Source organism: Eptatretus burgeri, chromosome 9 (assembly GCF_056783735.1).
Source record: "Eptatretus burgeri isolate ZD-2024b chromosome 9, Ebu_testis_v1, whole genome shotgun sequence".
In the NCBI taxonomy this organism is placed as follows: Eukaryota; Metazoa; Chordata; class Myxini; order Myxiniformes; family Myxinidae; genus Eptatretus; species Eptatretus burgeri.
In genome coordinates this window covers 104,267,094-104,290,888 of record NC_140969.1, presented here as the reverse complement: position 1 = coordinate 104,290,888, position 23,795 = coordinate 104,267,094, and the positions used below count along the sequence as shown (strand labels likewise).

Sequence of the window (23,795 nt, the reverse complement as noted above, 5' to 3'; positions counted from 1 at the left end):
ATCTAGTCTCCCCGACCCCCGACAGTGATCTCCGGACTCGACCCATGAAAGGGCACCTCGGATAGACCTGGCGGTTCAGCAGGAGGATTCATCTCCTGAAGCATTTGGGTAATGCCAATTTCTCCCAGCCCCCCTCCCTGATCCCGAATCTCCGCCTGTCGGATCGTCACCGATGGCCTCTCGGGCACCCGACCCGGCCGACTCCACGAGGCCAGCCTGGCCGCGCACTCGGCCGCTCGGTGCACGGTGGGTGGATCCTGTAGCTCCACTAGTGCGCGGACCTCAGGGTCCGGAAGAGCAGCTAAAAATTTCTCGAGTGCCAGTCTGTCCCACGCCTCCACTGTGAGGTCCCGATACGCGATCCTAACTGATTGGTAAATGTCCTGTGCCAGCTCCTGCACGGTCTCGCCCGACTTTAATCTGCAGTGCTGGAGCTGGGCCCGCACCAGATCACAGTTTGCTGCGAACCCAAACCGACGGCTCAACGCCTCGCAAATGTGGGAGCTGGTCAACATCCCCTCCGCGATCACGTTTAACACATCTGCGGCTGGTCCCCGCAACGTTGCCACCAAATTCCCTGTACGTTCCCGCTCATTCCACCCGTTTAGTCGGGAAATGCACTCAAATTGCGTCAGAAAAGCTTCAACGCTCCCTGACCCGTCAAAATTTACCAGGGGGATCACTTTTCCGGTGGCCCGCTTCCCAGTTTCTCCCTTGTCCGAATCCAGCCCAGGGATCAAACACCCTTGTGGCTGCGTATCCAATTTCGGAGCCCACTGTGGCCAAAGATGTTTTGTGGTGAGGGTCTCATGGGTCAATTTTGCCTCCTGTTCCAAACGTTGAATGGACCGATTCACCTCTTCCCGCAGGATCTTCTGGGCCCGCACAACCTCCTCCAAGGCTCCGTCGCGAGTTTGTAGCTGCTCCTCAACCAACCGGGACACTCTACTTACAAAAGACTGCTCTACCAGGCCTTTATCCAAGTCTTCATCTTGGCTCATAATTTTATCTTGTTCGTCCAAACGAGGCTCCAATCCTTTTACCTCCTCCGCCAAATTCATCCCTTGCTTCCTCAGCTCTCCCCACTCTTCTACTTGCAGCTGCATACGAGCATCCACACAGGCACGATGACGTTCCAGGCCTTCATCCACTTTATCAACCCGAATGTTCGTTGCATCAATTTTATCTATCAATGTTTTTCATATATTTTCCCCCTCCAATGTAATTTCTACCTTTGTTTCCTCCAATCTATCCTCGAATTTACTTTGTATTTCCCCCAATTGAACATCCACACACTCCTGCATCTCAGTTTTCATTTTCTCCATCTTTTCCCCCAATTCATCCCTCATTAAATCAATCCGTGCACCCAACTGTTCCCCCATTACCCCAAATTGATCTGTCATTTCTGCCCTCTGTGTCACAAATTGATTTGCCATTTGTGCCGTCATTTCTGCCCTCTGTGTCACGAATTGATTTGCCATTTGTGCCGTCATTTCTGCCCTCTGTGCTGTAATTGCACTCATTAAACGTTCCAACATTGTCCAGATCGAGATCGCGCCGGTTTCCGGTGCTGCCGGCTCCATTACGGGCAATGAAGCTCGGTCCACGCTCGGAATGGGGGAGGTTTCGATCCTACCCCCGTCTCTCCGTTCTTCCCCCGACTCGCTGCCAGACACGTGGCCTTCCTCCTCAAACACCTGCACATCCGCCATGGTGCAGAAATCCTGTTTGCCGCCAATTAAATTTAATTTGAAAACTCCCGCCAAAATTTTCCCACGCTCGCGCGCTTTTCTGTAGTAATTTTATATTCTAATTCGTGGAGAGATTTTAATCCTGGTATATTCTCCCGATACCAAATATATAATAATTTAGAGGGGCTCGAACATCCAACACCCTGACACCAATGTGACGTCCACGGGACTTGAACAGTCCCACCAACGTAGAATGAGCCGAAACGATGGAGGAGGTTTATTTTTTATAACACAAAGATGGCGGTTTTAATCGCTCCACAGCAAACGGGACGAGGAAGGTGGCACGGGTCGCTTTTCACTGAGTTAATAATGTTTATTTCTCCAACAGAAATAATAATAAGACTCGGCAAGAGGAGGGATCCGGGGCGATTCGACGGGATGGTGGTGTGGGTTCGGGCGTGGGGAAAACAGAAACAATTCCAATGGATATACAAATCTCAAACCCTCTAAGGCGCTAGGTACACACACACACACACACACACACACACACACACACACACACACACACACACACACACACACACACACACACACACACACACACACACACACACACACACACACACACACACACACACACACACACAACGTAGCTGGTCCTGGTGGTCAGGCTGGCCCGTGGTGTAGATGCAGCAGTCCCTGGGTTGGCGCCGGATGAGCTGGCGTTGCGCTCGTCAGGGGCAGGAGACACCGTGGTGCTGTCGACCTCCTGGTGTCGGCCCAAGTCCGCTCAGCCGCCAGGGAGCCAGTTCTGGCGCCAAGATGCGAGCAGGAGAGGGAGGCAGGTCCGCCCGCCGTTCGGCCTCGTACTCCGAGCCAGCAGAACCCCAGAGCCAACCGAGGTGAGGCACGAGGCACAGTAAGGCCACGAGACACGACGAATCGAGGAACGAACCAGCGCAATAAGAGAGCACGCTCCGAGACCCACAGCCTCGACAAGACACTTTCTTTTTATGACTCCTCTTTTTCTTCTTTTCCCGAACAGAACCTTTTTCATACTCGAGTCCTCGTCACTTCCAATCGAGCCGTTTTATTGTCCCTCCACCGTCGCCTTCCGCCAATCGTGATCACGGGGCGGAGCCATCCACAGCACTGCCCTGCCACGTCACGGCAAGCCTACAGGGAATACGCATACACACTTACCCTAACCCGTCTCCCTATCTTATTACGTGACAATTATCATTTCCCCCTTAAAGAAATGGACATTTACGAGACAACTTATCACCACTGAATTGCGATTTATTACATCGAGATCCTGGTACAACTCGAACAGCATGGCATACCTAATTACCCTTTGAATGCATACCCCCCCCCCACAGACGTAGCAATATACATACAGTAATCCCTCATTTCTCGCGGGGGTTACGTTCCAAACCTCCCCGTGCTAAGTGAAAATCCGCGATGAATGGATGCCCCCCCCCCCAAAATAAAATAAAATAAAATAATCGACTCGTCTGGTCTGGTCGGTTTGGGTTTGAGGTGCCGGAGATCGACTCGTCTGGTCTGGTCGGTTTTGAGGTGCTGGGTACGAGCTCGTCCAACAGCGGCAAACCTAAATCCTTCCCGAAGCATATCGAGCACCTTCACCTTCTCCTGGAGCGTCCCAGGACCTTCCTCTGGCGCTTCGGTTTCTTGCCAGAAGCTTTAGAAGGTGCAGGGCGTTTGGGCGGCATCGTGGGGCTTGGAGAAAAAAAACGTAGAAAATATTCGAAGTTCACAAGCGAAACTTTGTCTCATGCGTTATGTGACCGGTCGAACACCACACGTTATAATTTATTGCTTGAATAATTTTTATTTTATATATTATTACCGCGACGTACCGGGGGAATCCGCAGAAAAAAATTAGTTACGTTCCAAGGGAAAACCCGCGATGAACCGGGGGAGCGATAGGTGAACCGCGATAAAGCGGGGGTTGACTGTATATATATATATATGTATATATATGTATATATATATATATATATATATATATATATATATATATATATATATATATATATGTATATATGTATATATATATATATATATATATATATATATATATATATATATATATATATATATATATATATATATATATATATATATATATATATATATATATATGTATATATATGTATATATATATATATATATATATATATATATATATATATATATATATATGTATATATATGTATATATATATATATATATATATATATATATATATATATATATATATATATGTATATGTATATGTATATGTATATGTATATATATATATATATATATATATATATATATATATATATATATATATATATATATATATATATATATATATATATATATATATATATATATATATATATATATATATATATATATATATATATATATATATATATATATATATATATATATATATATATATATATATATATATATATATATATATATATATATATATATATATATATATATATATATATATATATATATATATATATATATATATATATATATATATATATATATATATATATATATATTGTTGTGGTTGACGAAATTCGCAAACCACCATTCAGGTCCCTTAGGTGAGATATCTCTAAGTATATGTGTAGTTAGGCCCAAACCTGTTGTTTAAAGGGAATAAATGTCATTCATTCGGGCTGCGACCCCTCTAGATAGCCGTTTTTCTTTTACTATCTTTATTTTGGAACAGCCGCCATTACTACCACCACCAACCACGTCTCAACAGCCATCACACAACAACCACCAACCACAACGCCGCTTCACAACAACAGCCACGACCTTTACAGTCACAACTCGCCCTCGCAACCATCGCATCACCACCATTCCCGCGCCGCTTGTGGGCACCGATCCTGGACTCGTGCAGGGCGCGCACCGAGCAGCGGGTGCAGAGGCACAGCCTTTCCGAAGAAAACGGATCAAAAACGACTCACGCCCACTTCTGTTCCGTCCTATCGGCGAGCGTGGGGCGATTTGGCCCCGCCTCCAGGTGCGTCGGAGTGTGGTCGCTATATGCAGATTCGTGGATCAAAAAGCATTCACGCCCACTTTTCCTCGGTCCAATGGGGAGCCAGCCAGAGGTGAAGGGTCGAAGGTAAAGGGTCGAAGGCGAAGGAGAGAAGCCACGGGGGCTATAAAGGGCCGCGTTCGCTCGTAGTAGGAGTGAGTCAAGTTGAGTTCGGAGTTGAGTTGGGAAGAGCCAGTCAAGAGAGGAGTCGGAGAAGGCAGTTGGACGGAGCTGTGGAGAGTTGGAGAGGTGGCGGCGGTGAAGGCAGTCGAGGGGGTGCTCGTGTCAGAGTCGGGGAGCTGCGGAGAGGAGAGGCCGGTAACGCGACCGAGGTCGTGGTGGAGACGCTCGTCGCGGGACCCGAGCCAGGGAGATATCCTCCTTCCCCCGAGCATCAACAACCCCCTCCTGTTTCCCCCCGCGCTGAGATAGTGCGAGAAGGGGGCCCCGTTCCCACCCCATTCCAGACACTGTCCGCGAGGCCCGCGGAGTCGGGGCGCCACCGCCATTTTGCGGCTCATCAGACGGGTAGGCCCGACGCGGTCTCGGCCCCAGGCCCGTCTGCCCCCATCATCCTTGAGGGTGGTCCTTTTCTTTTGCTTTGAGTATATGTGTTGTCGGCGCCGTCTGTGAAGTAAAACTGTATAAGTGTTGCCGTGTGCTCGGTAGTCGGTTAGCTCTGCATTGTGTTTTGCTTTTACATTTGCTTTTTGTGCATTATTGTGTGTTTCTTCTTCTTTTACATTTGCTTTTGGTGTAATTGTATATGTGTGCTTTCCGTTCATCGCGAAATAAATGTGCTTTATGTTGAACTGTTTTCCCGTTTCGCTTCGTCTTTTCCTTTATTGAATCTCCATCTTACTTCACGTAAAGGGTTGGTCGTGGGCTAAAACGCCCGATAATTAATCGAACCGTCCAGGTTGACGATAACACCGCTCGGTTAATCCCGCTAGTACGGAACGGGTCGCTTAAAGTGGCCCGTGTCCGAAGTCGACCTGCGGCGATGTGCGATCGCCCCGTCTACCCTCCGTGTGGGTACTTAGGTAGGTCGAATTTGGCGAGCAACCCTATCCCACGCGGGGGGCCGATTGGCACGATCGTGGTGAGGCCGAAAGGCCCACCCGTGACTAGTTCCCGGCGTTAGTCCGAGAGGGTCACGACGGGATTGTCCGTCCGGTGGGCGACGTGCCGCGATTCGAGTTACGTGGCCGTTCGCACGCCGGCGGGCGCGAATCCGCAACACTGGTGTCAGGTCGTGCGATATAAACTCATCGCCCTCCTCGCGGCACTGGTATCGGAGAACGGGAAAACGGGCTCTCCTGTCTCCAACTAAATTCACGGGAATCGGTCCAGGGGTGAGAGAAGCGACCCCGATTCCCTCCAAATTACGAGCGATTTAAATTAACCCTTTACGAGAAATAAGATGGCGTCTCAAGGCGAGCGGGAGCCGGGGGTATTAGAAATGTATATGTGTAGTAATGTAGGATCCATGGTCCAGGATGAAATCCCCGTGCAGGAAATGTTGGTTGTGCAGGAACACGAACTCGTCCAACTGAACCCAGAGCCCGAAATAGGTGCGGCGGCGGCCGCGGTGTACGACACCTCCCCACCCCCCCTCCGCCAAAACCTCCCGATCCTGGCCGAATCGGCTCACCTCAGCGCACCCGACATGGCCCAGCTATTCGCCATGCTGGCAAAAATGGATACAAACACAAATGAAATGAAAAACAAAATAAAAGGCATGAACAAGCAAATGAACGAAGTGAAAACGAAAATGGATGCGAATACACAGCAAATGAAGGAAGAAACGAAAAAGCTGCGGGGTGAGACGCAGAACATGGGCCGAAGCCTGCAGGCGAGCATGAAGGCAGTGGCCAGGGAGCTCAAAATGGCGACTCCACGTGTGGGAGCGAACGAGCTGGGAGGGAGTGCAACGGCTGTCGGGCCCGCGGTGGAGGCGGGTAAGGAAAAAATAATTCGGGAGACAAGAGACGAGGTGAAAGTAATTGGGAGGGAGAGAAAAGAACAATTAATACGGAAAGCAAGGATGAGGTACGCGGAGATCGTGAAAGAGCAAGGAGTGAAAAACAGGGAAGGACGGGAGCGACTTAAAGAGAAAGCAAGGTTGACCTACATAAAGATAAGGGAAAGACGCCAGAAAGAAGCAGAGACTAATAGACACGAGGGGACAACAGAAACGAATAAATGTACAGAGACACGGGAGATGGGAATGATAGAGGAGAGACTGCATGATAATGACGGGGTTAGAGACGCACACACACACACACACACACACAGAGGTAGTGGAGGACGATGAGGTTGAGCTCGCGGAGCGTGTCGGGACCCGGTGCGAGCAGCGGGATAGCCTCCTCCAGGAACGAGGGGAGGGAGTATGCCCCCTTGAGGCAAGTCACGACCATGTGGGTTCGGTCGTGCTTTGCGAGTTCGAGGGGAGGAGTGCTGTGGACGGGTGCACGCCGAGCTTGGGGGGTATAGAGGCCCCGGAGACCCTTGTGGGGACACGAATCCCCAGTGTGGTTGTCCCGGTGTGTGTGGTGTCGAGGTGTGTGTTCACGAGTGTGGCGAAATGCGTGCTGAAACGCATGCATAGCGTGGGTGCAAGGGCGTGTGTGAGAGCGACCGGGTGGGTGACAAAGACCCCGTGTGTGGAAGCGACCCCGTGTGTGAGTGGTGTGGTGGCGAGTGTGCCGGAGTGCGTGCTTCCCAGCACGCCGTGTGTAAAAGGGGCACCGCAAGTGGAAGAGGCCGTGTGTGTGAGTGAAACGGCCAGTATGAATGGAGCAGCACGAGTGAGTGAAAGGCCGCGAGTGCGTGGAGCCACGTGTGCGAGGGAGGCGGCATGCGTGAGTGAACGGCCGAGTGCAAGGGAGACCGTGTGTGTGAGAGAGCGGTATGTAAGGGAGATGTTGGTGGGCATGTGTGAACATGCAGCCGCGTCTCCCGGTGTGAGTTTAATGGTGAGGTGTGTTAGCGTCGTAACACACGGGAGTGCGTGTGTTGAATGGCGACGACGACGGCGACAGAAGAAAGAAAGCCGAGTAGCGGCTGTAGTTGTTTCGGGGACCGTGCCGGGTTCACCCAGCAGTGAGCACGAGGTCCGTGCTGTGCAACGCACGAGGCCCCCACGTGCTCGCTTGCGAGAGTGAAGCCCCGGTCCGGAAACGCCAGCGGTGGATTTGCCGATCCCGTGGACGGACAAAGTTTAGGCAGGATTACGGATTTGAACCGGACGGGTTCTCCACGCGATCGTGTGTGTTAAGCTCCAACGGGCAAAGCACATGTGTTCGCGTGGGGAACCCCTCGAGACGTGGGGCTTGTGTTTTTTTTATGCGCACGGTGACGTCATGGCTGCACGTGGGGTTGGAATCCGGCAGGAGGGGTATCCCTGCCGGATGGTACCGTCCAAGGAGGGACGAGGTCCACGTGCAGCTGCATGACGTCACGGACAGGTGCAAAGTGCCCAAGCTGTGAGTTGCCGCGCTGGTGCTGCGCATGTAAAGAAAAAAAAAAAAAGCAAGCCTCACTTTCGGGTGCACAGGATTCCTGGGCAAGGGGTGGAAGACCCCCTTGACCAGGGCACAGGATGGAAACTAGTTAGGGGGAAGGGTTAGCTTAGCTAGACCGGCTCCATGGGGCAGGGGTAAGTCCTCATGGGGCCCGTGGAATGGATTAGTTAGAGGGATTGCAGCCAGATTTAGGTTGGGAAATAAAATGATTTTTTGATTTAGAAGACAGTGACAGACAGTGAATGTGTAGTGGGGACATAGCTTAGCTACGTAGTGTTAAAAGGAACGTGCTGTAGTTTAAGGGACGACGTGGGAGCACGAGTTAGTTAGGGGAAGTAGTTAGGAGGATGGCAGAGTTCAGCGGTGTGTGTGTTGAAGAGTTGTGAGGTGAGTACTTGGTGAGTGAGTGAGGCCAGCGGGTCTGTGTGTATGGAGCGAATGGGGACTGCATGGTGCGATGAGTGATTGGGGGGAGGAGTGACTCCCGCCCAAGGGACCCCGGGGTCAGTGTAGAGTGAGTTAGGGGGGTTAGTTAAATTGAAAAATGGAGGTCGTTTTGCTGTTGGTGGGGGTGTAGGCTCGAAACCCGTTTGGAGGGGTGCAGGAGCCCTGTTGACGGGCTGGGAGCGTGGCTGCGAAAGGTGAGTATCGCTGAGTGGGTACCCCGGGCACCAGGCTAGTCGGCCGTGGTAGGCCAAGGGCCCATGGGGGGCCGGGATAGCGTAGTGGGCACGGGTGCGCCTGCTTGGTGCGGGGGACCGGGGCGCCATTAGCCGTGTGGGCAGTGTTGTGGGCACGGGTGACCCTCGGAAAGGGGCCTGGGAAGCCAGCCTGCCACGTGTGCGTTTCAGGGGAGGTGCCATGGGGGGCACTCCCCGGTGTTTAGGGAGCTGGTAGGCTCGGAGGCAGTGTAGTGCCCGGGGGTGCCATAGCGGGAGAATCGGCAGAGGGTCGTGCCTGCCAAAGGGAGCCACGTGTCTCAGCCATGAGACCGTGTGAGGGCACGGAGAGAAAATTGGGGGGCGAGGCCCGAAATTGTGAGGACACCAACACAGGCGACGGGAATCTGGGTTGTTAGAACCAATAGTTTAAGCGAGAGGCGCTTATTGAAAGCCCCGGGGTAGTTTAACAGTTAAATGGTTAGGGTAGATTAGGAAGTGTACCCCTCCGCACCATCCATCCCCTCGCTCTCGTTGTGTGCCGCTGGACCCACTTTGGGTATAGATCGCTGAAGTCTGGGGAGGCCATCCTGAGGCTTGAATTGGGCCTCGGCACAGGACGCTAGCTCTCCCTTGTTCCCCTCCGGGAAGGGAACGTAGGGGTTGGGAGTAGGCTAGGTGACAGGATAGGTTAGCCGAACAAAGACGATAAAGGGGGTTAGGGGACGATTGATAGTGGGGAAGTAAAAATAAAAAAATAAGTTGGGGCTAAATTGGGGTTTGACAAATTAAGGGAGTGGGTATAGACAGTGACAGGCAAAGGCGATAGGTTGGGAGGGAGACCGTAGGGTAGGTCCGAGCCCGCCTTCCGAGTGGCCAGCACCACCGCACTCCCTCCACCAACCTCCACTGAACGGCAAAGGCTGGCCAGCTTCATCTGCTGGCTGCGTTGCTGCAAGGCAAAGGCCGGCCCACTTCATCGGCAGCTGTTGTTTTGCTGCAAGGCCTGTGCCAGCTGGATCGTCTGCAGCTGCTGTGCTGCAAGGCCTGTGCCGGCCGGATCGTCTGCAGCTGTTTTTTTTGCAAGGCCTGTGCCGGCCAGTTCGTCTGCCGGCTGTGTTTGCCTGCAGCGGCCTTGTTCTGCAGGCTGTGTTTGCCTGATCACCTTTGCCATGCCATGCCCACTGCCCCTGTTCACCAGCCCCGTTCAATTTTTGCTTTGCCCTCCCCCCCTGTTCATTGCCATGTGCGCCAGGATCAGAAAGCAACAGTTTGCAAGCTGCGAGAACTGCCCTGTTGGCAGCTACAACACGGGCCTGCAGTGGCGGCCCGTGCACCATGTTTGTGTCCATCCATCCATCCGTTGTGTTCATTGCGTGTGCCACTTGAGCTGGCACGGAGACTGCGTTTGTGCAGCCCATGCACCGTTGTGGTTCACTGCGTTCAGTTCAAAAGGGAAGGCCTTGGACTGCGTGTGAGCAGCCGGCCACGTTCCCTGTCACCTGCATTGTTTGAGCCAGAGACTGCATGCGAGCAGCCTGGCTCCCTGCTAACTGCTTTCTTTTTGCAGAGTTCAGTGATCCTGGGCCATGGTTTAGTGTAAAATTTGTAAGTTAAGGTTAAGATGTACTGTAAATATGAGTGCGCCCCCGGCATGTCTGTCTTAGCGCCGGCAATTTTATTTAAGTCGTCCGTGTGAGTGGGTTTGTTTAGTTAGTTACTCAGCCCTCAGGTTATTTATTTTGGGGACACGAATACCATGAATGTCGCACTCAGGGATCCGTAGGTAAAATGTACTAGGGGAAAACTACACATGATGGCACACGAAAATTTGATGACTCGGGACGAGTCTGTAAAAAGGGGAGGGGGTAGTGTTGTGGTTGACGAAATTCGCAAACCACCATTCAGGTCCCTTAGGTGAGATATCTCTGTAAGTATATGTGTAGTTAGGCCCAAACCTGTTGTTTAGAGGGAATAAATGTCATTCATTCGGGCTGCGACCCCTCTAGATAGCCGTTTTTCTTTTACTATCTTTATTTTGGACCAGCCGCCATTACTACCACCACCAACCACGTCTCAACAGCCATCACACAACAACCACCAACCACAACGCCACTTCACAACAACAGCCACGACCTTTACCGTCACAACTCGCCCTCGCAACCATCGCATCACCACCATTCCCGCGCCGCCTGTGGGCACCGATACTGGACTCGTGCAGGGCGCGCACCGAGCAGCAGGTGCAGAGGCACAGCCTTTCCGAAAAAAACGGATCAAAAACGACTCACGCCCACTTCTGTTCCGTCCTATCGGCGAGCGTGGGGCGATTTGGCCCCGCCTCCAGGTGCGTCGGAGTGTGGTCGCTATATGCAGATTCGTGGATCAAAAAGCATTCACGCCCACTTTTCCTCGGTCAAATGGGGAGCCAGCCAGAGGTGAAGGGTCGAAGGTAAAGGGTCGAAGGCGAAGGAGCGAAGCCACGGGGGCTATAAAGGGCCGCGTTCGCTCGTAGTAGGAGTGAGTCAAGTTGAGTTCGGAGTTGAGTTGGGAAGAGCCAGTCAAGAGAGGAGTCGGAGAAGGCAGTTGGACGGAGCTGTGGAGAGTTGGAGAGGTGGCGGCGGCGAAGGCAGTCGAGGGGGTGCTCGTGTCAGTCGGGGAGCTGCGGAGAGGAGAGGCCAGTAACGCGACCGAGGTCGTGGTGGAGACGCTCGTCGCGGGACCCGAGCCAGGGAGATATCCTCCTTCCCCCGAGCATCAACAACCCCCTCCTGTTTCCCCCCCCCCGCGCTGAGATAGTGCGAGAAGGGGGCCCCATTCCCACCCCATTCCAGACACTGTCCGCGAGGCCCGTGGAGTCGGGGCGCCACCGCCATTTTGCGGCTCATCAGACGGGTAGGCCCAACGCGGTCTCGGCCCCAGGCCCGTCTGCCCCCATCATCCTTGAGGGTGGTCCTTTTCTTTTGCTTTGAGTATATGTGTTGTCGGCGCCGTCTGTGAAGTAAAACTGTATCAGTGTTGCCGTGTGCTCGGTAGTCGGTTAGCTCTGCATTGTGTTTTGCTTTTACATTTGCTTTTTGTGCATTATTGTGTGTTTCTTCTTCTTTTACATTTGCTTTTGGTGTAATTGTATATGTGTGCTTTCCGTTCATCGCGAAATAAATGTGCTTTATGTTGAACTGTTTTCCCGTTTCGCTTCGTCTTTTCCTTTATTGAATCTCCATCTTACTTCACGTAAAGGGTTGGTCGTGGGCTAAAACGCCCGATAATTAATCGAACCGTCCAGGTTGACGATAACACCGCTCGGTTATCCCGATAGTGCGGAACGGGTCGCTTAAAGTGGCCCGTGTCCGAAGTCGACCTGCGGCGAGGTGCGATCGCCCGGTCTACCCTCCGTGTGGGTACTTAGGTAGGTCGAATTTGGCGAGCAACCCTATCCCACGCGGGGGGCCGATTGGGACGATCGTGGTGAGGCCGAAAGGCCCACCCGTGACTAGTTCCCGGCGTTAGTCCGAGAGGGTCACGACGGGATTGTCCGTCCGGTGGGCGACGTGCCGCGATTCGAGTTACGTGGCCGTTCGCACGCCGGCGGGCGCGAATCCGCAACAATATGTATATATATATATATATATATATATATATATATATATATATATATATATATATATATATATATATATATATATATATATATATATATATTGTTACCTCTGAGGAGGAGTCATAAAAAGAAACCGTGTTGTCGATGCTGTGGGTCTCGGAGCGTGCTCTCTTATTGCGCTGGTTCGTTCCTCGATTCGTCGTGTCTCGTGGCCTTGCTGTGCCTTGTGCCTCACCTCGGTTGGCTCTGGGGTTGTGCTGGCTCGGAGTACGGGGCCGAACGGCGGGCGGACCTGCCTCCCTCTCCTGCTCGCATCTTGGTGCCAGAACTGGCTCCCTGGCGGCTGTGAGCAGACTTGGGCCGACACCAGGAGGTCGACAGCACCACGGTGTCTCCTGCCCCTGACGAGCGCAACGCCAGCTCATCCGGCGCCAATCCAGGGACTGCTGCGTCTACACCACGAGCCAGCCTGACCACCAGGACCAGCTACTGTGTGTGTGTGTGTGTGTGTGTGTGTGTGTGTGTGTGTGTGTGTGTGTGTGTGTGTGTGTGTGTGTGTGTGTGTGTGTGTGTGTGTGTGTGTGTGTGTGTGTGTGTGTGTGTGTGTGTGTGTACCTGGCGCCTTGGAGGGTTTGAGATTTTTATATCCATCGGAATTGTTTGTGTTTTCCCCACGCCCGAACCCACACCACCATCCCGTCGAATCGCCCCGGATCCCTCCTCTTGCCGAGTCTTATTATTATTTCTGTTAGAGAAATAAACATTATTAACTCAGTGAAAAGCGACTCGTGCCACCTTCCTCGTCCAGTTTGCTGTGGAGCGATTAAAACCGCCATCTTTGGGTTATAAAAAATAAACCGCCTCCATAGGTTTCGGCTCATTCTACGTTGGCGGGACTGTTCAAGTCCCATGGACGTCACATTGGTGTGAGGGTGTTGGATGTTCGAACCCCTCTATATTATATTTGGTATCGGGAGAATATACCAGGGTTAAAATCTCGCCACGAATTGGAATATGAAATTACTACAGAAAAGCGCGCGAGCGCGGGAAAATTTTGGCGGGAGTTTTCAAATTAAACTTAATTGGCGGCAAACGGGATTTCTGCACCATGGCGGATGTGCAGATGTTTGAGGAGGAAGGCCACGTGTCTGGCAGCGAGTCGGGGGAAGAAGGGAGAGACGGGGGTAGGATCGAAACCCCCCCCCCCCATTCCGAGCGTGGACCGTGCTTCATTGCCCGTAATGGAGCCGGCAGCACCGGAAACCGGCGCGATGTCCATCTGGACAATGTTGGAACGTTTAATGAGTGCAATTACAGCACAGAGGGCGGAAATGACGGCACAAATGGCAAATCAATTCGTGACACAGAGGGCACAAATGACAGATCAATTGGGGGTAATGGGGGAACAGCTGGGTGCACGGATTGATTTAACGAGGGATGAATTGGGGGAAAAGATGGAGAAAATGAAAAGTGAGATGCAGGAGTGTGTGGATGTTCAATTGGGGGAAATACAAAGTAAATTTGAGGATAGGTTGGAGGAAACAAAGGGAGAAATTACATTGGAGGGGGAAAATATATGAAAAACATTGGTAGATAAAATTGATGCAACGAACATTCGGGTTGATAAAGTGAATGAAGGCCTGGAACGTCATCATGCCTGTGTGGATGCTCGTATGCAGCTGCAAGTAGAAGAGTGGGGAGAGCTGAGGAAGCAAGGGATGAATTTTGCGGAGGAGGTAAAAGGATTGGAGGCTCGTTTGGACGAACAAGATAAAATTATGAGCCAAGATGAAGACTTGGATAAAGGCCTGGTAGAGCAGTCTTTTGGAAGTAGAGTGTCCGGGTTGGTTGAGGAGCAGCTACAAACTCGCGACAGAGCCTTGGAGGAGGTTGTGCGGGCCCAAAAGATCCTGCGCGAAGAGCTGAATCGGTCGATTCAACGTTTGGAACAGGAGGCAAAATTGACCCATGAGACCCTCACCACAAAACATCTTTGGCCACAGTGGGCTCCGAAATTGGATACGCAGCCACAAGGGTGTTTGATCCCTGGGCTGGATTCGGACAAGGGAGAAACTGGGAAGCAGGCCACCGGAAAAGTGATCCCCCTGGTAAATTTTGAGGGGTCAGGGAGCCTTGAAGCTTTTCTGACGCAATTTGAGTGTATTTCCCGACTAAATGGGTGGAATGAGCGGGAACGTACAGGGAATTTGGTGGCAACGTTGCGGGGACCAGCCGCAGATGTGTTAAACGTGATCGCGGAGGGATGTTGACCAGCTCCCACATTTGCGAGGCGTTGAGCCGTCGGTTTGGGTTTGCAGCAAACTGTGATCTGGTGCGGACCCAGCTCCAGCACCGCAGATTAAAGCCGGGTGAGACAGTGCAGGAGCTGGCACAGGACATTTACCAATCAGATAGGCTTGCGTATTGGGACCTAACAGTGGAGGCATGGGACAGACTGGCACTAGAGAAATTTTTAGCTGCTCTTCCGGACCCTGAGGTCCGAGCGCTAGTGGAGTTACAGGATCCACCCACAGTTCTCCGAGCGGCTGAGTGCGCAGCCAGGCTGGCCTCGTGGAGGCGGCCGGGTCGGGTACCAGAGAGGCCATCGGTGACGATCCGACAGGCGGAGATTCGGGATCAGGGAGGGGGGCCGGGAGAAATTGGCATTACCCAAATGTTTCAGGAAATTTGCCAGAAACTGTCAAGTTGGATAAGGGGTAATTCGGTAGTTGGTGCGCCAAAGCGGCGGGGTCCAGCCCAGCCAATAGAGCAATTTGATTATGGCCAAGGGGGTCCAGAACCGGAAGAGACATTACACAGATACCCACGGGGGCTTTTTATGGGGAGTTGTTTCCGGTGCGGGCGAAGAGGACACGTGCAACGATATTGCCGGTACCCGGCGATGGAGGGACCCTCCAATAGACTTTCAAGCCCGGAGAGGATGAATCCTCCTGCTAAACTGCCAGGTCTATCCGTGGTGCGCTTACATAGGTCGAGTCCGGAAATCACTGTCGGGCGTCGGGGAGACTAGATCGGGCTGAGCATATAGGGCCATGCTCGGCTGGTGATATTGTGGCGAAGTGCCCTCCTTTGGTGAAAATAGTGAATTGTGGGAAAATTGGCATGGGTTTGTAAGTTCTGCTGGGTTTTAGAGTGACAATCGGGACAGTGGGTAATTGGTAACCAAGCGGGCACGAGTGGCTGTCCAATGGCTGGTGCGTGGATCGGGTGAGGAAAAGTGCTGTGCGAGTTGTTTCAAGTTAAGAAGTGAAATGTATGGTGCACACATTGATTTTTTTTATTGGACATGGTGTGGTAACAGGGAAGGTCATGCTCGGTGAAGTGTTAGAAATGCAGGTGTCACATGTAAGGCCGATGGAGTGGGGGGAGTCATGTGGGTTTTGTGGGTGGGGATGATGTGCTTGTCCACAGGGATTGGTGAAGCTCACGGTGAGCGGGAATTGCGACCCCCTTCAAGGAGATTCACCCCTGGTGGCTAACGGTGACAGTGTCTGGAGGAAACTGGGAGAGGGTCTGGTTGGGCGACCAATGCGGGTAGGACCTTGGCGACCCAGGAAGGCCAGAGGAGCCAGTGAGACCCCTTCCAGTGTGTTTTTTTTTTTTTTTTGTATACCTTGGTTGAGGCTCGTATGAGAGCTAACACACAACTCACAGCAAGGAGGCATGAGACAAGAGGGGCGGGAGTGGAAGGGACAAAACAGTGGGGAACAGACACATTAGGTGAACTGTGGAAGGGAGAGGGATGGGGATGGGACGGGGAACATGGCGAAGAGAAGATGGACATTTCAGGGACTTTCAGGAAGGAAAGCAGGAGAAATGAAGGAAGTGGGCTTGGGTGGATTATCGGGGGTAGAAAAGATCGAGGATTTGGATGGGGGAAGATAAGAGGTGGTGGTGAACAGCTGTTTTGAAAGCCTGGAGGGAAGAATGGGAAAGAATAGAGTGAGGAAGTTTATTCCAAAGGGGGGAAAAAGAGGAATGAAAGAGTGAAGATGAGCAGTGATTCGTAATTTTGGTAGTTTTACCAGAAGGGGTTGTTGGCGGACCTTGAGCGCCCTGTGGAAATGTGGTGGGGACAAATCGCAGAGAGAGCAGGGGGCAAGGCTGGAGAGGAGTCGGTAGAAGACAGAAAGACCACCGACCAACCTGCGGTGATTGAGTGAGAGGCCCAAAGACTCAGCTTCATTGCGGGAGATGCCGATGATCTTAAATGCCCTGGTTTCGACAGCGTGAAGCCGAGAAAGGTGGGAGGCAGGAGCACCAGCCCAGAGGGGAGAGCAGTACTCCATCAGGCTATGGACAAAAGCTTTGTAAGTGGTCAGGAGCTCAAGAGGGCCGAGGAAGGACTTAGCACGACGGAGGATTCCCAGTCGGCGACTGGCTTTTGAGGCGAGGTTGGAAATGTGACTTTCCCAGGAAAGGTCATGGCAGATAGTGAGACCTAGAAGCTTGAAAGAAAAGACTTCTTCCAGAGGATTGTTGAGAAAGTGGATGGGGGGGTTTTGTAAACGGTCCTTTCGAAGAGACATAGTGAGAGTGTGAGATTTGTCTGGATTGAAAGACATGTTCCACGTGTTGGACCAGTTTGTGATTTTATCCAGATCTGCAGTGAGTGAAGAAGCTGCTGCTTGTCGGTCTGAGGGATGACAGATGGTACGGCAGAGGGTGGAGTCGTCGGCAAAGAGAAATAGAAGATTTTCCAGAGAGTCCGAGAGATCATTGATGAAAACCAGAAAAAGAACAGGGCCCAGAACGCTACCTTGAGGAACTCCAGCCTGCACAGGAAGAGGGGATGAAAGAACTCCATTTAGGGCCACACGTTGACTGCGACAGGAGAGGAAGTCTGCGAGCCATGAGTGGAGATGGCCTTGAATACCATGGGAAGAGAGTTTGGTGAGTAGGGCAGGGTGCCAGACTGTGTCAAAAGCACGTGATATGTCCAGGGATACGGCTCGGATTTCCTGTCTGGCATTGAGGACCTCCATCCATTGATTGGAGAGCAGAAGCAGCATATCCAGGGTAGAGTGACCTGGTCTGAAACCAAATTGATGATTGGAAATCAAGCCATTGGAGAAGAGGAAGGATTTCATATCTGAGGCGATGATGGATTCCATCACCTTGCTGATGATTGGGAGAAGGCTGATTGGTCTGTAGTTACAGGGATCTGTTTTTGCACCTTTTTATGCAGGGCAGTGATGTTAGCAGATTTCCAAGCAGATGGCAGATGACCTTGGGCAAATGAGAGGGTGAATAGAACAGAGAGTGGGTGAGCAAGAGCAGAAGAGCAGGCTTTGAGGACACGTGGGCTGATGCCGTCTGGACCGGTTGCAGAATCTGACTCGAGGTTTGAAAGCAAGCTCTCCACCTTGTCAGGAGAAAAGGATACAGAGTCCAGGGACAGTTGGGTGCGACTGGGTAAAGTGGGTAGAGATAGTGATGGGTTTAGGACACAAGATTTAGCTGCAAACACCGAGTTTAGACATTCAGCTTTATCACGTGTGGAATCAGCAGTGCGGCCATTTGAGGTAAGGGAGGGGATGGAGGGGGAACATACACCAGAAACAGATTTGATTAAACGCCACCAGGATTTTGAGGAGGGAGAGAGGTTTGAGAGTTCAGACTTGAGATGAGAAAGATGTTGTTTTCTGGCTCTCCTGAGGGTAGATACACACTTGTTCCGAGCTTTGTGGAAAGAACTGAGATTGCCCTCAGTTGGGTTTGCTTTCCATGAGGCAAAGGCAAGTTGTTTCAGGACAACTGCCTCGCCACAAGCTTCAGTAAACCAAGGGCGGGAGGAAGGGTAAGACAACTGAACACTAGAGGGGATAAATCTGTGCATGAGGGAGAGCAAGTTTCTTTGAAAGAATTCCCAGGATGAGTTGATGTTTGAGAAAGTAGTGATAGGAGACCAGTCTGTCAGTTTGATGGCTGCTCGGAGACCCTGCCAGTCAGCTTGAGTGAAATGCCAGACTCGACGGCGGTGAGGTGGTTTTCTGATAACAGCCAGAGAGATGTCCACTTTGACAAGGACGTGGTCAGAAGAACCAATTGGAGAGAAGGAAGAGCAGCATATATTGTCAGGGAAATTTGTCAAAATCAGATCCAGAAGAGATGGAGTACCATTGGTTGAGATCCGGGTCGGGAAGTTGACCGATTGAGTCAGTCCCAATGATTCGCAGAAAGCTTTTGCTGAGGTGCCATGGCAGGTGAGAGAGGTACCCACACCGAGCCAACTGGCGTGATGACAATTGAAGTCACCACATAAGAGGAAGAGAGAGTTTGGATGAGAAGATAGAAGATGGTCCATGTTTTCGGATAGTGAGGTGTAGATGGAGTCATCACTGTTCGGTGGACGGTACAGTACACATATAAACATGAGGTGGGAGTGAAGGGGAAGCCGAAGCCAGAGGTATTCCTGGGGGTGTGGGGGAGTGAGAGCAGTGCATGGAGAGTGAGGAATAGAGTCTTTGATGAAGAGAGCAACACCTCCACCAGGACGAGGCTCAGGTCTGTCATACCGTAAGAGGGAGTAGCCAGGGAGAGATACTTGGGAGTCAGACACGTCTTGGGAGAGGAAAGTTTCTGTTCGGCAGATAATGTCTGGTTTGTCAGTGGCAACCTGTATGGAAAGATCTGAAAGGTTTGAGCGAAGGCCCCGGATATTTGAGGTCCACACTTTTAATGAAGAGGAAGGGTAGGAGGCTTTGGGTGCAAGAGGTGGAGGGGGAGGGGAAGGGTAGGACAAGGGATGAGGGGGGCAGGTAAGGAGGGTTGCTGAAGGAGTGTGGGGTATTGCAGAACAGCGAGGGGAGGGGGCCAAATGAGGAGGAGAAAAGGCTCTGTGGTGCTGGGGGAGAGGGGGGGACAAGAGACAAGGAAGAAGGCAGTTGAGGATTTGAGGAGGTGGAGTGAAGAGATGGAGGTGAGAGGGCAGTGGAGGGACGCAGGTTGGTGGATGAGAGGGGGGGCAACTTTGAGAAGGAAGAGTGAGGGGGATGAAAGGTGGGAGAAAGGTGAGGGGGCGATTTTTGAGAGAGGTGAGAGGGGGGCTTGGAGGGAGAAGAGTGGGATGGTTGCTTTGAGAGTGAGAGTGAGGGGTGAGGGGGGTGAGTTGGCACTGAAGTTGGAAAAAAAGAATGTTTGATGGAAAGCGAGCATCCATGGCAAACTGTGGTTTTTAAAAGTTTTAGGTCAGAGATGCGATTTAACACAATTCTTGATGGATGCAATGAAGGCAAATTCAGAGAATGGAGAGAAGAAGCGCTGTAATAGTTGGATTTTTTAGGCAAGGAATGAAGGAGAGGTCGAAATGAGAGCAGTCTGTTAAAATAGCAGAAGAGTAGTGCATTGTGAAACAGTAAAGAGTACCACATGTGTGAGAGAGGAAGATGAAGCATTATAAGATCGTTTTTGTAGTTAAAAATAATGTATGAGAGAGTTCAACAGATTAGGTCATGGAAGTGTTAAAAAAAAAAAAAAAAAAAAAAAAAAAAATCGAGGAAGAAGACGAGGAGGAAGTTAAGAGGAAGAAGAAGAAGCAGAATCGGGAGAAGGTGAGCGTGTTGTTGTTGTTGTAGGGTTTTTTTTTAATTTTTTTTTATTTTTATTTTTATTTTTTTTGAGATAAGAAAGAGATTAGTTGGGAGAATGGGGGATGTTTGGAAAGTGGGGAGGATCAAAATTGAAGGTAATGGGGAGGATAGAAATTGAAGGTAATGGGGAGAAAAAACAAACAAACAAAAAAAACGATCGAACACCGAGTGGAACCAGTAGGCCTCAAGCCTAGGCCTAGGCCTCAAGCACAGGTAAGAACGTCGACAAAAATACTCACAAAATAGCACGATTTTTGAAACAAAACCGAACTAGCAACACACAGTAACATGTAGGTGAGAAAATTAAACAGTTAAAACGGGACAAATAACAACCGGAAACTTAGCTTTGAGAACGTCAACAGGGAGCCCCAAAGGAGACGTCTCGCTGCTCTAAAACCGGAACCGGAAGTGTTGTATGTTGTATGGGGTGAGAGCTGATGGCTACCAAGGGGTGGGAATCAAAGGGAGCGGGGCGGAGAAACGTCCGGGTTGGACTAAAGCTTACCTGTGGGCATGGTTGCACCTGAGATGCCCCCTTCATCTTGTGGGAACCCACCCCACGGCCATGACGGGATTCAGCCTGCATCATTAAAATGGGGACCATGACCTAGAAATGTGATGATGACCATGGTGTGAGTGTTGTGAAGATGTGTGAATCCCACTCGATCCCGCACAACTTGACATGTGCAGCAAGGGCATGATGTCCGCATAATTTTGGGGTCAAGCAAATTTGAAAATTGGCTCCCCAGGTAACGCTGGGTCTATTAGCATCCACTGGGGGAGGCTGTCAAGTGTAAATATCCCGTGAATAGTGTCGTTAAGGCTTAGAGTAGGAATGTAAAGTATAAGTGTTGTGTTTTTGTGGAACCTTTTGTTTCCCCTCCCCAGATCACTGGAAGAGTGTTGGACAGGAGCGATGATCCAGAGGATGGAGTGCAACTTCGCTCAGTGCTCTCATGTGATAAAATAAAATGAAAATAAAAAATGAATGATTGTTTAGGCGAGGATAAGGCCATAAGGGAGTAGTACATTAGGCAGGACAGGTAAATTAGCTGCGGCTCGCTGCCCATTGCCCCTCCTACTTTATTTCGTTAGGTTAATTAGGTATGAGTCAGTAAGTGTTAAGGCTGGTACGGTAGCGCCTGTGATATACCTTGCAGGAGCTGCGGTACCAGAGGAGGGGGCAGTGTTACATCTGAGGGGGGGGGGTATGCATTCAAAGGGTAATTAGGATGTTTAATTTAATTAGGTATGCCATGCTGTTCGAGTTTACCAGGATCTCGATGTAATAAGTAGCAATTCAGTGGTGATAAGTTGTCTAGTAAATGTCCATTTCTTTAAGGGGGAAATGATAATTGTCACGTAATTAGATAGGGAGACGGGTTAGGGTAAGTGTGTCTGCGTAAACCCTTTTAGTATTCCCTGGAGGCTTGCCGTGACGTAACAGGACAGTGCTGCGGATGGCTCCGCCCCTTGATCACGATTGGCGGAAGGCGACGGCGGAGGGCCAATAAAACGGCTGGATTGGAAGTGACGAGGACTCGAGTATAAAAAAGGTTCTGTTCGGGAAAAGAAGTGGAAGAGGAGTCATAAAAAGAAAGCGTCTTGTCGAGGCTATGGGTCTCGGAGCGTGCTATCTTATTGCGCTGGTTCGTTCCTCGATTCGTCGTGTCTCGTGGCCTTGCTGTGCCTCGTTCCTCACCTCGGTTGGCTCTGGAGTTCTGCTGGCTCGGAGTACGGGACCGAACGGCGGGCGGACCTGCCTCCCTCTCCTGCTCGCATCTTGGCGCCAGAACTGGCTCCCTGGCGGCTGTGAGTGGTCTTGGGCCTAGACCAGGAGGTCGACGCCAGCTCGTCCGGCGCCAATCCAGGGACTGTTGCGTCGACACCACAGGCCAGCCTGACCACCAGGACCAGCTACGGTGTGTGTGTGTGTGTGTGTGTGTGTGTGTGTGTGTGTGTGTGTGTGTGTGTGTGTGTGTGTGTGTGTGTGTGTGTGTGTGTGTGTGTGTGTGTGTGTGTGTGTGTGTGTGTGTGTGTGTGTGTGTGTGTGTGTGTACCTGGCGCCTTAGAGGGTTTGAGATTTGTATATCCATTGGAATTGTTTGTGTTTTGTCCACGCCCGAACCCACACCACCATCCCGTCGAATCGCCCCGGATCCCTCCTCTTGCCGAGTCTTATTATTATTTCTGGTTAGAGAAATTAACATTATTAACTCAGTGAAAAGCGACTCGTGCCACCTTCCTCGTCCCGTTTGCTGTAGAGCGATTAAAACCGCCATCTTTGGGTTATAAAAAAATAAACCTCCTCCATCGTTTCGGCTCATTCTACGTTGGCGGGACTGTTCAAGTCCCATGGACATCACAATATTTTGCTTGTGTTGTGTTCCCCGATGTTCCCCAATAAATCTGGTTGGTTCGTATGAAGTTGCCACTATGGATTAATTTGTGTCGCGTCGAGGAACGATCCGTTCGATTGGTATATAAAACCAAAATGGTTACAGACTGGCAGAAAACGCTCGGCATCTGACAAAACCAGTCTGTAACCAGGGTTCTATTTCCCCAATTGGTAAGGTCCAGGATTACGTTGGTATCGCGAATGAAGACGTGTGACCCGAGGCCTGTGCCGAGCCAGCCGGCGTTATAAACCCCGGAGACGGCCGGAGTGGGTTGAGAATCCCTCCATCGCTGAATCCTTAACAATATATACATATACATATATATACACAAGGAAAAAAAAAATATATATATATATATATACATACATATATATACATATATATATACATATATATATATATATATATATATATATATATATATATATATATATATCGAAAAAAATACGTCAGTGAGGTGGTGACACCGTGAAGCTGTCTGTCAGTCCATGAAGACTATATGCCTATGAATCATGTCCTGTTTGAACATTAATTCCCTAAGACACCAAAAAGATCATGAAGACATAAAAGACCCCAAAGAGCCAAAAGACTCAAAAGACACAAATGCCACCAAAGACCCCAAAAGACCCTGAAGACCCCGAAGACCCAAAAAGACCCTGAAGACCCAAAAGATTCTGAAGACCCAAAAGATTCTGAAGACCCAGAAGGCTGAAAAGATCCCAAAGCCCCTAAAGACCCCCAAGACCATTTAGACCCCTTACACCCTTCAGACAGATTAGACAGCTTAGACCCTTAACCAGTTAAGACCACTTGGACCTTCATATATCACAAATGAAATTTCAAAATCAATATATCACCAATATTACAAACAAATTTGAAGAAAAGAAATGTTTGTATTATGATTGGTGTAAATCATGCCAACACAGCAAATCTGTGACATCAATCTTTGCATCAAGTGTGGAGAGGCGAGCGAAGCGAGCTTATCCACACTAGTACATACATATGTACACACAAGTCGAGCTTCACTTCAGGATAATCTAAAGTCCATGAAACGGTAATGAGATAACACCATGCCAGGCATGGTTTTGGAAGCAGCCTTAAAGAAATAATATGCTTCGTTCTAATCGTATTGATTTTGTCGTCAAACATCATTGACAGCAACGAGGTTAGTTCAGATGATTGCAGTTGATGCCGTGATAGTTCCCAGAGATAGCGCACTTGCATTT

At 50.4% G+C, this 23,795-nt stretch overlaps 1 protein-coding gene across 4 annotated transcripts in view; it reads right to left on the bottom strand.

The window, feature by feature from the left end:
• The window catches only part of LOC147020814 (uncharacterized), a 125,187-nt gene that overhangs the window by 13,811 nt on the left and 87,581 nt on the right, over nt 1–23,795 (bottom strand). The gene's annotated exons all lie outside the window — the stretch shown is intronic.